The 15865-nt window shown below is 45.1% G+C and overlaps 1 protein-coding gene and 1 long non-coding RNA gene across 6 annotated transcripts in view; one reads left to right on the forward strand and one right to left on the reverse strand.

The window, feature by feature from the left end:
* Nucleotides 1-15865, reverse strand: part of RBFOX1 (RNA binding fox-1 homolog 1) — a 2060838-nt gene that overhangs the window by 661516 nt on the left and 1383457 nt on the right. The gene's annotated exons all lie outside the window — the stretch shown is intronic.
* On the forward strand, nt 6178-6986 carry LOC109495316. The gene is made up of 2 exons (XR_002150678.3): nt 6178-6369; nt 6601-6986. It is a non-coding gene; the product is annotated as an uncharacterized LOC109495316 (long non-coding RNA).

Genomic DNA, 15865 nt, shown 5'->3' on the forward strand with positions numbered 1-15865 from the left:
TGTCTCCTCTTTCGTAAAAGGCATCGTAGTATCTGCTCGGAGGTATTGATTTTAATTAATCACAAGATACAGCCCCCTCAATCAATAGAAAGGTACAGGGGGAAGAAGAGAAGCTGTAAATCACTGTTATTTCTTCCCCTCAGAAAACTTTGCTTCAACTTGAATTCAGTGGTTCTATTGTGCACGGGTACTGCTTAGATTCAACTAATGTGTTCATAATTACACTAATAGCTACTCTTGGCTGAATGCTATTATATCCCAGTGCTTAATCATACTGTGCCTCATAGAGTCCGATAATGTTTTTACTATTTTACTGTATTTTATTATTATTTAAATTTGAAGAGGGGAAAACTGAGATCAAGGATTAAATAACCTTTCAATGGTCCAAATACTGCTCAGACCAGAGCCAATCTCTGGATTCAGGTCTGCCTCTTGCTACCATGTCATGGGAGCCTATAAGAACCATGTTGAGCCTCTAAGCATAGCTTTATGTAGATTATTTCCAGCATGAGAAAAGACCCTTGCATCACCTTCTTCTCTCAGAAGTTTCACCTACATGTTAGAGAGAGTAAATGTTTTACCTGAGATCACACGGGGGGAGCAGAGCAGGAATCCGCCCCCCCCCCAACCCTAGATGTGCCTAGTCCCCAGGTCTATACTCACTTCCAGTGTAGCATGCAGCATCCTGCAGCATCACCGAGGTAGAGTGCAAGAAACCAGCACTACGTGAAGGGGTGCAAATCATTTCTTACACAACATGAGGAACACAGCATAGCCACAGAGCACAAGCTCCAGAGTCAGGACAGTGGGGTTCAAATCCTGCTTCCAAACTCAGCCTGTGATTCATGGCATCCTACTTAAATTTCCAAAACTTCAGCTTCATGGCCCCAAAAATGGAGACTGTAAGAGCATGAGGTTATTGAAAGGATCAAAATAGGTCATATGTGAGAAATGCCTAGTATTTCGATATAGGAAGGTACTATAACCTCATGAGTGAATTACTTAATCTCTATAAGCCTCAGCTTTCCCTTCTGTAAAATGGTGGCAATAATAAAATCTACCTTTGATGAGAATTTAGTAAGTACACAGGCATCCAGGGCTTATAATTGCTCTGGATGGATATCACGTGCTCACTAAATGTCAGCTGTCACCACTGTGGTCGTCGTCATCATGACATCTCTATGAGCAGCCACATCAAATTTCAAAGACCAGTTGAAAACAGAGCATCAGGAAAAAAAAAAAAATCCATTCTTTTGCAAGAAGCAAGGCAGCTAGCACCACAATGGAGACATTTAGAGCGTCCAAAAGTACAAAGCAATGCACTCCAATGCCAGAAACTTGTTTTTCAAGAAGCTTTTCAAACTGAAGCAGAGGGCACAGCCAAGCCTGGCTAATTAGCTGCACTGCCTTATGCCATGGGGCCCAAGGCATCGCGCCCGGCTGTTGTGTTGGGGGCTGGAGCCTGCAAAGTCAGCTGTAATTGACACCCAGGAGCAGGGGGGTGGCGAAGGTTAAGGGAGAGATGTACTTGGAGGAACCAGGAAACAAAGACACAAGACAGTGCTGAGCGCCTTGCAAGGAAACACTCAGCCACACTGCAGGGGGAAAGTTTGTTTGTTTGTTTGTTTTTTCTCTTCTGAGGAAACTGGGAGAACCCTTCTCATGCTTTCTCTCTGGAGAGGTCTTCTGCTCACATGTGTGTTTTCAGACCAGATTGGGAAGCAGGTTTTCCAGGTAGAGCAACAAGCCTCGGGTCCTTTGGTCTGTGCTGCGTATGGGAAAAGAGGACTTTCTGTGTTTTTAAATTTTTTCGAAGACACAGCCTTTATTTAGCTTTTCTGCATCCCCTTTCAACTCATTTCAAACCATATTCACCCAGAGCTTCCTAAAGCGCCTGGCACTGTGCTTGCCCTAGAGCTGATATGATCGTCCACCGGACCCTGCCGCTGAGAGGCTTAGTGTCCAGCAGGAGGCAGTTTGCCCTGAATTAGGAACCGCAGACAAATGTCAAGCCAACAGCCAGGGATGTGTAAAAGATGCCTCTGGAAACTGGATTCTGAGAACAAAGTTAGCTTCATTTATTCAAGGGGAGGGTCGAGCTTGGAAGAAGCAGGGTGGAAGAGAAGGTAAAACGGTATACACCACAGCAAGATGGCACATGCTCAAATCATTGTTCTCTGTATAGCTAAGAAAACATCTTCACCTGCCCACACTTTACTTTCCCTTTATGAAATGATAACAATGCTTGTCTTGTAGAACTGTTGAGAAAACTCATGTAGAACTCCTAGAAAAAGTAGACAGTCAACGCTAACATAACCACTCCCACCATCATCATGTCCATTATCTACTCACTCAGGAAGTTCCTAAATATCCATAAAGTTTACTTTAGAATACCCTAAGGAGTATAGAAAGCTGCCTACCAGCACGTGGGTAGAGCTGTTCCCAAGTTGAAGGGCCGAGGAAGGAAACCCGTGGACTCTGACTCAAATTCTGAGCATGTGCCTCAGTTTTCTCATCTAGAGAATGGGGAATGCACACCTCATCAGTGTTCTCCCAGGCGTCATTCATGTATGGGCACCAGTTAAACAACTCCCACCAAGAAATCGGTACTGAACCTGAGTCTACAGACCGGAACAGCAACCGCTAGCCTCAACTGCTCTTTTGAATAGTTTATTTTGTAAAATTGGCCAAGCTTGGGTTTGTAGGAGTTTACATATACCACATCTGACTGGACCGGGGGACGGTGCCCAGAGCAAACTCAACCCCTCATGGGCTGGCCAGTGTTCCAGCTCAATCAAGATATCTTCTATGGCACGATGCTTGGCCGACCTGAGTCCGTTGCCAGGAAATGAGTGGGAAGAAGCCGCCAATAGAGAGAAGGGCAAAGACGGCGTAAGGTCAGACACAGGGCGGTGAGGATCTGGGGAAGGCATGGGGCACACTCACCCATGGCACACAGCTTAAGGAGCACCCAAAGATTCAATAATCAAGATGCAAAATATCTAGATGCTGCTTTATTTAAAAATTATTAATGGAAAGAACTCATGAGGATTAATATCAAAATTCAAAATAAAAATATGATCCAACTCTGCACTTGTACGATTCACCTCACTTGCCCTCCCCTAATCTAACTGTCACATCTTGTCATTGTTGAAATTGTTGGTACTTTAGGTATCACAGACTTTTACATTAATCTTGATCGTCTGCATTGAAATGTGACCTATCTTGATTACCCGGTTCTTAATATCCTCTGAAACATATGTATGCCTCACTCTCCTTACTTAGTCCTGCTGCATGGTCCAGCAAAGCCAGTGCTGGGTCCTAAAAACCTAAATACCTACCAGTTCTCTCTGAGCCTTGAAGACTTGCTCAGGTGGTTTTCTGTTCTTCTTACTCCATCAGGTATTCTTATTTTATGGGGTGACCCTTCCTGCTAGAATTAAGGGCAGAAAGGGAACAGGATTCTTTTGGAGTGATTCTTTTAAAAAATGGTGAGGATAGAAGATGAGCTTCATTTCTCAGGCAGCTGTACCCGGGGAAGAATGGACTAGGGAGCACTGAATGTGAGGCTGGCGGGGAGATAACAGGATAGGAGGCCAAGGGACGAATGCGAGTCTTGAAGAGAGAAGAGGACAAAGGAACAGCATAGAGGACCTTTCTGAGGTTTGTGGAGTGGCCATGTCTGGTGAGTTTCAGAGTGAGGATTACAGAAGGAATGTACAGGGGGCTCCAATAAAGGAGTCGTCCTCTCTTGATGCACTTCCAGAAATGCTTATATCAAAAAGGGATATGATTTATATCACCAGAAACGAGACCATTATTTCCTGAAGTGAAGCATGGGTGCCTGCATTCACACGGGTTATAACGATCTCCGATTAATAAGTGTGGTTAGACTCCCTGAAATCTGAAAGTGACTATCACACACATATTTCAACACACTTGACTCAAAAATCCCAAAAGGGTTTATTTTTCAGTCGATGGCCCAGCTCAAAAAAAAAATGTTTTTTTGATAACTGTCAAAAACAATAAAAAGCCCTCACCATTTACAATATCTATCTCACTATCCCCCGGGGAAGAAAGAAATAAACAGACTCTCCAAATAGAAGCTGGGGAAAAAAAATCAACGTTAAGCTGCTGCTAGAAATAGGAGTTTTTCAGCAAAAGAGAATTCCTGGTTGTGTCCAGAACAGTCCATCACTTACATATTATACCGTTGGTATCACTGGGCAAAATGCTTCCTGACGGATTGATGTGTTATTATCTCTTAGAGCTGAATTATCTCTGAAATGCCAACCATTATAATAAGTGCTGCTTTTGTCTGAGAACAAAGCTGAGCTTTATTTTGTCTACATGACCTATAAGGAAATGCATCAACTTGATTTCAAGTACTTATAGTTAATCACTCATTCTGTTAATGGGGTAGCACCTCTGATGCACCACCCCTACACACACACACACACACACACACACACACACACACACACTTGAAGTTGATGGTCTTACTTATAACTTCATTGAGAAAAAAGAAGCATTCAGACAGGAATTTCCTCACGCACTTGCCAGCAAATGTACCAGCCTCCCTGAGTATCTGCTCCCTGGTTTCCTATGTTCTTATGAATGAGATGCCCTTGCCCCGTTCCTATCAGGCCAGCCCCTCCACTTAGACTCTTCTGTTCTCAAGGGATTTGCTCTTGCAATTTTCTGCTTGTTCTCCTGCATCATAAACATCTCCCCTCCTGGAACATTCCATTCAGAATAAAAGCATACTGTAATGTATTTTGCACACCTCTATTTCACAGCAGTATTGTGAAATAGCTAAGGGGTAGAAACAAATGTCCATCAACAGATGAATGGATGCAAAAAATGTGGTCTATCCATGCAATGGAACATTATTTAGCCTTCAAAAGGAAGGAAATTCTGACACAGGCTACAACATGGATGAACCTTGAGGACATGATGCTGAGTAAAATAAGCCAGTCCCAACAGGAGAGATACTGTATGAGTCTACTTACTCCAGGCATCGACAGCAGTTAAATACATAGAAACAGAAAGTTAGCATGGTGGTTACCAGAGATGTGGAGGGGGGAAGGGAGAAATGGGAAGTTAAATGGTTTAATGGGAATGCAGCTGTAGACTTAAAAGATGAAAAAGTAACTTCTGGAGATCTGTTTAAAATAATATTAAGGGATGCTTAGATGGCTCAGTCAGTTAAGCGCCTGACTCTTGATTTTGGCTCAGGTCATGATCTCACTGTTATGGCTTTAAGTCCCATGTCAGGCTCCATGCCGACAGTGTGGAGCCTGCTTGGGATATTCTCTCTCTCTCTCTCTCTCTCTCTCTCTCTCTCTCTCTCTCCCTCCCTCCCTCCCTCCCTCCCCCCCCCCCACCTTTTCCCCACTCACACACATGCGCTCTCAAAATTAATCAATAAACTTTAAAAAAATAAATGAGGGGCATTTGGGTGGCTCAGTCAGTTAAGGGTTCGACTTTGGCTCAGGTCATGATCTCATGCATGGTTTCTGGGTTTGAGCCCCGTGTCGGGCTCTGTGCTGACAGCTCAGAGCCTGGAGCCTCCTTCGGACTCTGTGTCTCCCTCTCTCTCTGCCCCTCCCCCACGTGTGCTCTGTCTCTCTCTCTCTCTCTCTCTCTCTCTCTCTCTCTCTCTCTCTCTCTCTCTCAAGAATAAATAAAACACTAAAATAAAATTTAAAAAAATGAAACAATATCAAGACTACTGAACCATAAACTTAAAAAAATGGTTAAGATGGCAAATTTTAGGGTTTTTTTTAAACCATACTGAAGAACAAATGCTACAATAGCTCCCTTGAAAAGAAAAAAAAATACATCCCTGACCTCTGCTCCCTTCCTCTCTACATGACTTCACAGCAAACTCCCCTGCAAGCCTTGTCTATGGTGGTGGTAACTGGCTCACCTCACCTTCCCTTCTCATCCCAAACCAGTGGTTTTCACCCTAACTCCCATGGAGGCGATTCTTGTAAAGGTCGTCCACGGATCACTACAGGTGACTGGACACGAGCATTAGCCACGTCTCTGCTCACAGCACCCTAGTCCCAACCATCGATGCCTTTGGTCAGGTCTACCACAATGGTTTCATAATCAGAGTCCCTGTCTTCATTCTCTATTCCATGTTCCACATTCCATATAATAGATGGGGATCCTTCTATCACTGGGAGGTCATCCCGTTGCTCAAAACCCTCCAGTGGTTTCAAGGCACCTGTTCCTTCTACATGGACTGCTCCTCTCCTGATACTTCTGTGGCTGACCCTTTCCTTTCAGTCACATCTCAGTTAATGCATGAATTTCCTAGCAAGGTCTTTTAGGAGAATCCAATCCACAGTTCCACCTCAGGTGCCCTTTACCACACATCTCCCTATTTTAAATCTCTAGGAAATATCATTTTCTGATAATTCCCTTCCTGTTAGTGGGCTTATAATTTATTGAATTTCTGTCTCCCCCCCCCCTTGATTATAAGCTCCATGAGATTGGGAGGAGGGGCTCTGTTCATCTCTGTATCTCAAGGAAATAGTATGGTCCTCATACTCAACAAATACTGACTGAATTTGCTACATATTCCAACAGGGTTCAGGACCCGCTCCTCCAAAATAGGGCACTTTGACATCCTGAGCATTTCCAGCTGCAGGAATTTGAGAAATGGCCTGGACTGGAAAGACTGGCTGACCCTGAAGCAGGTCATCAAACTCTCCTGTGGGAGGAACCCTCCCTATTCCAGGAGGAAAGGAGCATCCGTATCTCCAAAGCCAGAGGGACACAGACCGGGATCTCGACGAATGGGCCTTGCCAAGTTCCCCCAGTTCACTGCACTCAGCCCATCATGTCCTCCACGACTTTCCACTCTTCATCAAACCTAGTATCACAACACTCATGTTTAACCATTTCTCCAGGTCTTCATTTTTTGAGGACTCGCGTGTCACATAAAACCTGTATTAAATAAATCCGTATGCGTTTCTCTTGTCAGTCTGTCTATTATTATGGGGATCCCAGGCAAGACTAAGAAGAATGGAAGAAAAAGATGTTTTTCTCTAAATATTATGGCCACAGAAGAGCAGTAAGTGTGTGTGTGTGAGTATGTGTATGTATATGTCTCTATGTGTGTATTTGTGTGTATGTCTGTGACTGTGTGTGTCTCAGACAGATGGAAAGTCAAAGGTCCCACGGTCTAACATGATCCTTTATTACTGGGAGAATCTAGTTCCTATGACAGGCTGAACATGCCAAGTAGTCACTTTTCCCAGACTTCCTTAAAGTTAGGGTACTTGACCCAATTCCAGCTAATGTGACTTCAGGGGAAAAGCCTGAGGGCCAAGCCACTATGTGAGAAAATGAAAGAACATGAACATTATCTAGGGTCCAGGTCATTCTTTGATGGCAGTGTTGAGTCGTTGAACTTGGTCTGTCTTCTTATTTTATAAGGACTTCTTATTATATCAAATTACAAGTGTCTTTATTGTGTCTTAACTCTCTGCTTGGGAAATCAATTACAGGCCACTCAGAGCATCTTGAGGAGCACAGAACTGCATGCCCAGTGGTTAGCACAGTGCCTCCCACATGGAGAAAGCTCAAAATTAGGGCCAGGATTAGGATGAGGGACAGAACGGAAGGGGCACCACAAACTCAGCAGTCAAGATAAATGATATATATTTTTTAATGTTTATTTATTTTTGAGAGAGACAGAGACAGAATATGAGTGAGATAGGGGCAGAGAGAGAGGGACACATGGAGTCTAAAGCAGGCTCCAGGCTCTGAGCTGTCAGAACAGAGCCCAACGTGGGGCTTGAACTCATGAGCCGTGAGATCATGACCTGAGCCAAAGTTGGATGCTCAACTAACTGAGTCACCCAGGCACCCCTAGATAAACGATATTTTAATGCAATATTTTTTAAATTTTTTTTTACATTTATTTATTTTTGAGAGACAGAGAGAGACAGCGTGAACAGGGGAGAGGCAGAGAAAGAGGGAGACACAGAATCAGAAGCAGGCTCCAGGCTCCAAGCTGTCAGCAAAGAGCCCGATGCGGGGCTCGAACCCACGAACCGTGAGATCATAACCTGAGCCAAAGTCGGACACTTAACTGACTGAGCCACCCAGGCGCCCCTAATGCAATATTTTATGAATCGAAATAAATGTAAAAAGTGCACAAGGAACAAAATGTGAACATTTTGACTAAAGACAGACTCTATCCCTGTCCTAGCCCAGCTTTGCCCTGCTCACCTCATTCTGAGCCCTGCTTTAAAGAACATTTGTTAAGTAAATGCCCAAGCTTTTTTATCTGTGATCTCCAAGTTCTCTGCAAGAACTTCACTGTCCTTCTCAATGGGGCTCAGAGAGGTTAAGTAAGCTATTGGGGGGTTCACACAGCTGGGAGTACTCTGAATGACTCCAAAATCAGTGCTCTTAACCAATGCCTTAAAGTCTTTCTGATGAGTGGTCTTGGCACCTCTCAGATCAAGACTGTATTAATTGCTGGAGAGAAAAGGCAGAGGATTCTAATATCCAGGCTTTGCTCTGATGTCTTCTCTTAAAGTACACTTCCCAAGCACCCACTAATCTGAGCACTGAGAGACTGGGGCTCTCTTCTAATGAGCTTATTATGTGATGCTGACACAGAGCCAAGAGTCATGAATGGCCTCCAGCAGCCAGAAGACCCACAGGTTTTGCTAAGAGGGCACCTGGATTAACACATTTTGAGGTAATGAAGGTATCATCCAGTTTACAAGGTAATAGGCAGTGAGGAGGGAGAGCGGGCCAGCTGCTTTGAGAAAAGGAGCCTGGAAGTGTGCTCGATGCCAAGCCGGCTCCTGTGGGTTCTGGGAGTCCTCTGGGATGCGTGGTGTTCTGTAAAAGCAAACTGATACTGGCAGGATGGGAGGGATCTATCACTCATACCCTCACATCCTTCCGACGGTTTCCCTCAAACTCCCTCTTCCAAATCTTGATGACTCCCCTAAGAAAATGCTACTGGAGAACTTTTGCCAAAGACAGGGAAGAGCCTTGAATTCTCAGTTGGGACAGGGGTGGTCAGAGGTCCTCTGGGTTTCAAGCTGCATCAGATGGGAGCATAAAAAAAAGTACAATGTCTGACTAAGGGGGAAAAATAAGTAAAGAAAAAGAAATGTGTTCATCGTTTCCATTGCTGCTAATTTCACCAGGCTGCTTTTCAAAGATCCTTCTGGGAGTGACAGCTTGCCTGGGGGTCTGTGCTGAGTTAAAGGCATCGTGGAGAAAAGGCTGTCAGTCACTCTGGACTGAAAGGGAAGCCAAAGCAGACCCAAGGAAGATGAGGTCCCAGGCCCGGCAGCCAAGGCACATGGCCCCTGTGCGGGAGGTGCAGAGGGGTAAGCACAGAGCAAGGGGCACGTTCCAGTGGCTCCCTCATGCGTCCCAGGCTCGTGCCCAACCACCTCCTAGCCCCGGGAACCCACACTGCTTCCTTAGGAGAACAGACGGTGTGCTTTGTGCAGCCATCAGCAGAAGTGCCAACCTCTCTCCCAGAGCATTTTCATCCTTCTGGAACCCGGGGCAGCTGAACAGTTGGTGGGAGGCATCGGAGCAGTGATAAGGGGCATCTTTTTTCAGACTGACAGCCCAATTCCTCAGAAAGTGTATCTGCTTGCTTCTCATCCCTCTCTCCTCAAATTCATAGTTTTATAGGTTGGTCACCTGCTGCTGCCCACATGTTCCCGGGGGATCCACAGCTCCACAAGCAGGAGGGCACAGACTATTAAAGAGGGACTATTTGGGCCAAGATCTACTGTGTCCAACATCTTGGACCTGGCATTCAAGGACAGTGACAGAAGTAATGAACAAATACTTTTCTGTTCATCAGCAGTCTGCTCTTGGCATGGAAAGGCATGGCCAACAGGGAGGCAGATGAAATGTAAAGCCGTGTGGAGGAACACATATGTGGGTTAGGTCACTCAACGGTTCAGTGTTTCTGTGTTCCTTCTACTATTCTCAAACCTATCCACTGCCACCATGCTGGCTCAAACTTCATTTCTTCTTAAGTCCTGGCCTTCCCATGGACTCCTCACTCCTCCTCACCTGTTTCCTTTTCATGGAAAATTATAACCATTCTCCTGCTGATAGATGACAGGCAGGTAGGTAGGTAAGTAGACAGATAGGCAGACAGACAGACAGATGATAAGAGGGTACACAGAGATGTAACAGATGGTAGACTGGATGGATGGATGGATAAGTAGATGATGGGTGGATGTCTATAGGTAGATAAACATGTAATAAATTTGATGGATGGATAGATAAATAAATGAGAGATTTGATAGACAGATAGATGATAGGTTTGAGACATAGATAGATAGATGATGGGTGAATGTACAGATACATACATACCTACTCACCTACATACATAACTAGGATGGATGGATGGATGGATGGATGGATGGATGGATGGATGGAAAGATCAAAAGATATGTGACAGATCTGATAGATGGATGGATAAACAGATAGATGATGAGTGGATATATAGATATATGGTGGATTTCATGAACAGATGGACAGAGAGGCAGACTGACTGACTGACAGTGTCTTCTCCCTGCACTTAGGATTCAGACCAGAATGTATGACTTTGATCCACCTGCATGATCTGGTCCCTGACAGCATCATTGTCCTCTCCCCATCGCCTCTTGCTCTGTGCTCCCATGTTTCCCAGTCCACTGGCCTTACTTTTCACTAACTTACCTTTCATCCTTCCTAATGCAAAGCCATTGTCTAAGCTGACCCCTCGCTCTGAATCTCCCCTCTCCACTCCCTCCCCTCAGCCTAAAGAGCTCTTTTGAGTCCCAGCTCCTTGGATGGCAAGAGATACCCTTTCCCCCTCAGGTCAGGCAGGGACACTTGTTAATCCCTGCTCACAGGGCCACACACCTTCCCTTCCAGTGCCACGGAAACTATTTGTTTAACGTGTAAGTTTTCTGACAAGACTATGTGACCTCTGAGAGCCACAAGTGGGCCTGAGGCCACTGACCCTTAGGTTCTCAGACCCTCGAGCAGCACCTGGTAACTTGTGATGTCCATTCAATACATGCCAGGCCTGGGGCCTGACGCTCTGTAAGGGTCTGGGGACAGAAAAGACGAGGTGGCCACCTCACATACGTAGAACATCCTCTAATAATAATGTGGGTGTGTGCTTACATCAGAGCCATAAGTTCCTAGCATGAACATCCAGCTGGCTGTTGAAAATCCTGTGATAGGGGCGCCTGGGTGGCGCAGTCGGTTAAGCATCCGACTTCAGCCAGGTCACGATCTCGCGGTCCGTGAGTTCGAGCCCCGCGTCAGGCTCTGGGCTGATGGCTCGGAGCCTGGAGCCTGTTTCCGATTCTGTGTCTCCCTCTCTCTCTGCCCCTCCCCTGTTCATGCTCTGTCTCTCTGTCCCAAAAATAAATAAAAAACGTTGAAAAAAAATTAAAAAAAAAAAAAGAAAATCCTGTGATAGAGTAAACATTGCTCCTCAGAAAGCCCAAGTCCTTATCCCTAGAGGAAATGCATATCTCAGATTTCCTATGACACCCCCTATTTTAAGCACGTATGCCCCACTTGGAGGCCCTATCCCTACCGATTAAGAACCTGGCAATGGAGCCCCACGGCTTGAGGCTAATCTCACCGCTGCTGCTATCTCTGCTATCTCTCCTCTTCATGTCTTTGTGCAAATCTCCCTACTACCTCAGTTTCTTCATCTGTACAGTGGGGTCAGCAACAGCATTTACTTCAGTGCAGACTGTATGAGTGGCTAATCAATACAGGAACACAGAGAAAACCTGTTATGCTGGAGAACCACTAGAGGCAAAACATTGTCATTCTCATCCCCATTTGGTTAGATGTTACTGTCACTCTACTCATATTTCCAAAAAAATCAATGAAAACTGGATTCATCTATTACTGGTCATTCCAGCCCCGAGCTCTCCCACTTTTTATACCTGAATAATTGAAAAGCAGTGATTTCCTTATATGTTTTTAATTTAAAAAATTTTTTAATGTTTATTTTTTTTTTTTGAGAGAGAGAGAGAGCACGAGTTGTGGAGGGACAGAGGGAGGCAGAGACCAAGAAATTGGAAGCAGGCCCCAGGCTCTGAGCTGTCAGCACATAGCCTGACATGTGCCTCGAACCCATGAGCTGTGAGATCATAACCTAAGCTGAAGTCGGATGGCCAAATGACTGAGCCACCCAGGCACCCCAGTGATTTCCTTTAAATTAGCAATTTACCCTCCTCAAAAGACACCACAGGGGCAACTCTATAATACAACCACCTTTGGCCAAAATCCATGATGCAGAAACTGGACAAAACCTACTTCACACCCCAGGGAGGAGCCTTGTAACACTTCCAACTCCCACATGCCAGGGAAGGCTGAAAGTCTAGCGATGATGAAGTGACTCCTAATCGTTTCAACTATCATTTATTAAACACCTAATATATGCCACATACTGTGCTAAGGGCTTTGCATTTGCTGTCTACACTACTCCTGAGAGTTAGGTATTAGCCTGGGTCACCCTTACAGAGGAGGCAACGAGCTTAGAGACGTTAGACTCTGAGTTACCCACGATCAGACAGTGAGGAGCTGGTGAGCAGGGATTTCCACCAGGCCCTTTCAGACAAATGCCCTCTTAGCTTTAAGCTTTCCAAACAGTCCTGCTGAGAAGTCCTGAAATGCTTCTCAACAGGAATTCTGTCAACCAAAACGTTAAGTTTTAACTTTCCATTGATTCATTTGCTCCTTTGCAAGGGGATCATCTAAGATATATCCAATTACAGACCCGTGGTTCAGATAATTTGTGTCACCACCACTAGCTTGACAGAAGTCCAGCTCAAAGCAAATCACTGTGATTTCTTGTGACATTTTCAAAATTCTGAAAATGGTTCTGGGACTTCCTTTGTAAACTTGAGGACCACAGTTGAAAAAAAAAAAGTCACTGTGAAAAGACCCTGAGAGGTACTAGCTCTATGCTGGCATAACTGTTACATTTGATGGTTGGTACCTCTTGACACAAAATTATCCAGTAAATGACTTTAAAAAAATGGAGGTGGGTATACAAGGCTGGGGACCAATCCCAGGCTAGAACCCAAGCTCGTGCAACCAAGGCTGGGTCTCAGCGTCCTCAACGAAGAAAGAGAGCTCTGTCTGTATCAATTATTCTGGGCATTTCACACAATGATTGTGTTCCCATTCCAAGTTTTAAAGAGCTGAAGTCCTGGCTGGGAGTCAACACTGCTGTCTTCCCTAGCCATGCAAGTTGGAAAGGAGTCTGGACAAAATCCCCCCCCAGCCCCACACCTTATCTTAAAGTGTTGATCTGAATTATCTTTATAATACTTTTGAGCTCTGAATGTCTTGAAATCAGAGACCACACACAGAGGGTGTACTAACCAGGGCTCTTTCTAGGGGTTAAGGCATGGGAACTGGATTAACTAATTATATTAAAGGAAAAGTAATGCAGGTGGTAGTGAGTTGAATTGTGCCTCACTCTCCCACACTTCAAAAAAAAAAAAAAAAAAAAAAGGTAAGGCCCAGTCCTAACTCCTGGTATTGTGAAGGAGGCTTTCTTAGAGATAGAGTCTTTGCAGATGTAATTAAATCAAGGATCTCCAGATGAGATGATCCCATATTTAGGATAGGCCCTATACTGAGTGAGGGCATCCTTATATAAGAGAAAGGAGGGTGGGTCTGACACACACAGGAAAGCAGGCCTTGTAGAAACAGAAGCAGAGGCTGAGGTTACCCTGCCACCAGCCCAGGAACATTTGGAGCGGCTAGAAAACGGGAGAGTCTAGGAAGCATCCTCCCGTCGGACCTTCAAAGGAGCACGGCCCTGCAGACACCTTGACTTCGGATTTCTGAGCTTGCAGAACCATGAAATAATACAGTTGTGGGTTTTAAGTCACCAAGTTTGAGGTAGTTTGTTAGAGCAGCCCAAGGAAAACTAATGTAGAGAGGAAACTTGCATATCGTCTGGGGCACCCCCGGCCATTGCTCTCAGGTGTCACACACACTATCTGCCTTGCTCAGCTCTCTCGTGCTCTCTACGCCTTGGTCTCTGGCAGGTTCCCCCCAGGAGGTCACAAGACAGTCATAAGCCACAGCTCAGGGTCTACACCCTACCAGCTTCACAGCCCAGACATGTTGTCTTTTTGGCCTGGCTTGGGTACTGCACCCATGTCTGAACCAATCTCTGCATCCGGGAGGAGGCTGTGCTGACTGAGGAGATGACAGTCTGGCTTCCGCACCTTCCCCTGGTACCAAGAGGTAAAAGGGGGCGGTCAGGGAGACAAGATGCTGGTCTTCTCTCCAAGGCAAACAAAGGGAGTGTAATACGTGACTTATAACATGAAGTATATATTTGGTCTTTGTCTCTCCTTAGACACAGAGCTCCAAAATCCCTTGGAATTTCCTAAGAGATGAAAAAGAAAAAAGGGCCTCACATGTTAATGAGGTGACCTCTGAACCCCATCTGAGGATGGGGCCAGTTGTCAGGAGAACCAACCTTGTGTTTAGAAGGATGACCTTTTAGTCCCATCCACTTGACCTCTGGGAGAGGAGAAAGGCTGGCAGTTGAGTTCAATTACTAATGGCAATGACTTAACCAATCATGCCTATCTAATGAAGCCTCCATAAAAGCCACCAAAGATGGGGTTGAGAGAATTTCGGGTTGATGAACACTTGGAAAGGGTGGGTGGGTGGCGTGTGGAGGACAGCATGGCAGCTCTGTGCCCTTCCCATGTACCTTACCCTACATATCTCTTCCATCTGACTGTTCCTCAGTTACATCCTTTTATACTAGACCTGTGACCTAGTAAGTGAAATATTTCTCTAAGTTCTGTGAGATGCTATAAGAAATTAACCCCAAGAAGGGGTCTGTGGGAGGCTCCCATCTATAACTGGTCAGTCAAGTGCAGAGGTGGCATTCCGGACTTGCAATTGGCCTCTGAAGTTGGGGGATTGTGGGCAGTCATGTGGGACCAAGACCTTAACCTGTGGAATCTGATGCTATATCCAGGCAGACAGTGTCAGAATTGAGTTGAATCAGAAGACATCCAACTGGTGCTGGGGAGCTGCTTGGTGTGAAGCAAAAAACCCACATATTGCAATTTCCTGGAATCATTTTAGGGGGCAGAGAGGAGACGAGTCAGGAAGGGAGAGAGAAGGGGGTCTCTCCTGCAGACAAGTGTGGTAAGTCTGGGTGGGGCTGAGAAAGGCCCAGAGGAAGGGATGTAGGAAGGAGACAGCACCTGAGGAGTCTCTGAAGCCCTGGGGCCACAGGCATGTGGAATTAGTGAGACAGAAAGAAGTCATCCCTAGAGATCAGGCCTCGAAATGGAATTTCATTCCAACTTCTGCAGCCGTCCCTGATGTGATTAAGTTTAAGATACAGTGCTTAGAAACTCGAAATGGGCCTTTCTGAAAATCCATTCAAATTTGACAGTTATCAGATGTATTGAAAACAATAGTTTTTGAGAGATTAAAAACAGAGAAAGTTGAATATGCCCGGGCTCTTTCCCCTCCTCATAAACACGGCTTCACAGAATCTGCCCGTCCCTAGAGCTTAGCACACCGAGGTGCTTTTAAAATACAATCTGAAACCAAGTGAGTATTTCACAGATGAAAAGGCGTGTGCTTCCCAATCCACGGTATCCTGAAAGGGTGGATTTTAATTTCCGAAAAGACAAAGCCGAGAGAGAGAGAGAAAACGCCTATCTTCGTGCACTTAAGAACTATGATATTACTTAGATGGTGAAGTTTTATTCTGAAAAATGACTGTCAATTATGATTAATATTCTCCTTATAATTAATTCAAAATCTTATTAAAATCAAACTTTTA

The sequence above is a fragment of the Felis catus genome, chromosome E3 (genome assembly GCF_018350175.1).
Source record: "Felis catus isolate Fca126 chromosome E3, F.catus_Fca126_mat1.0, whole genome shotgun sequence".
Lineage (NCBI taxonomy): Eukaryota > Metazoa > Chordata > Mammalia > Carnivora > Felidae > Felis > Felis catus.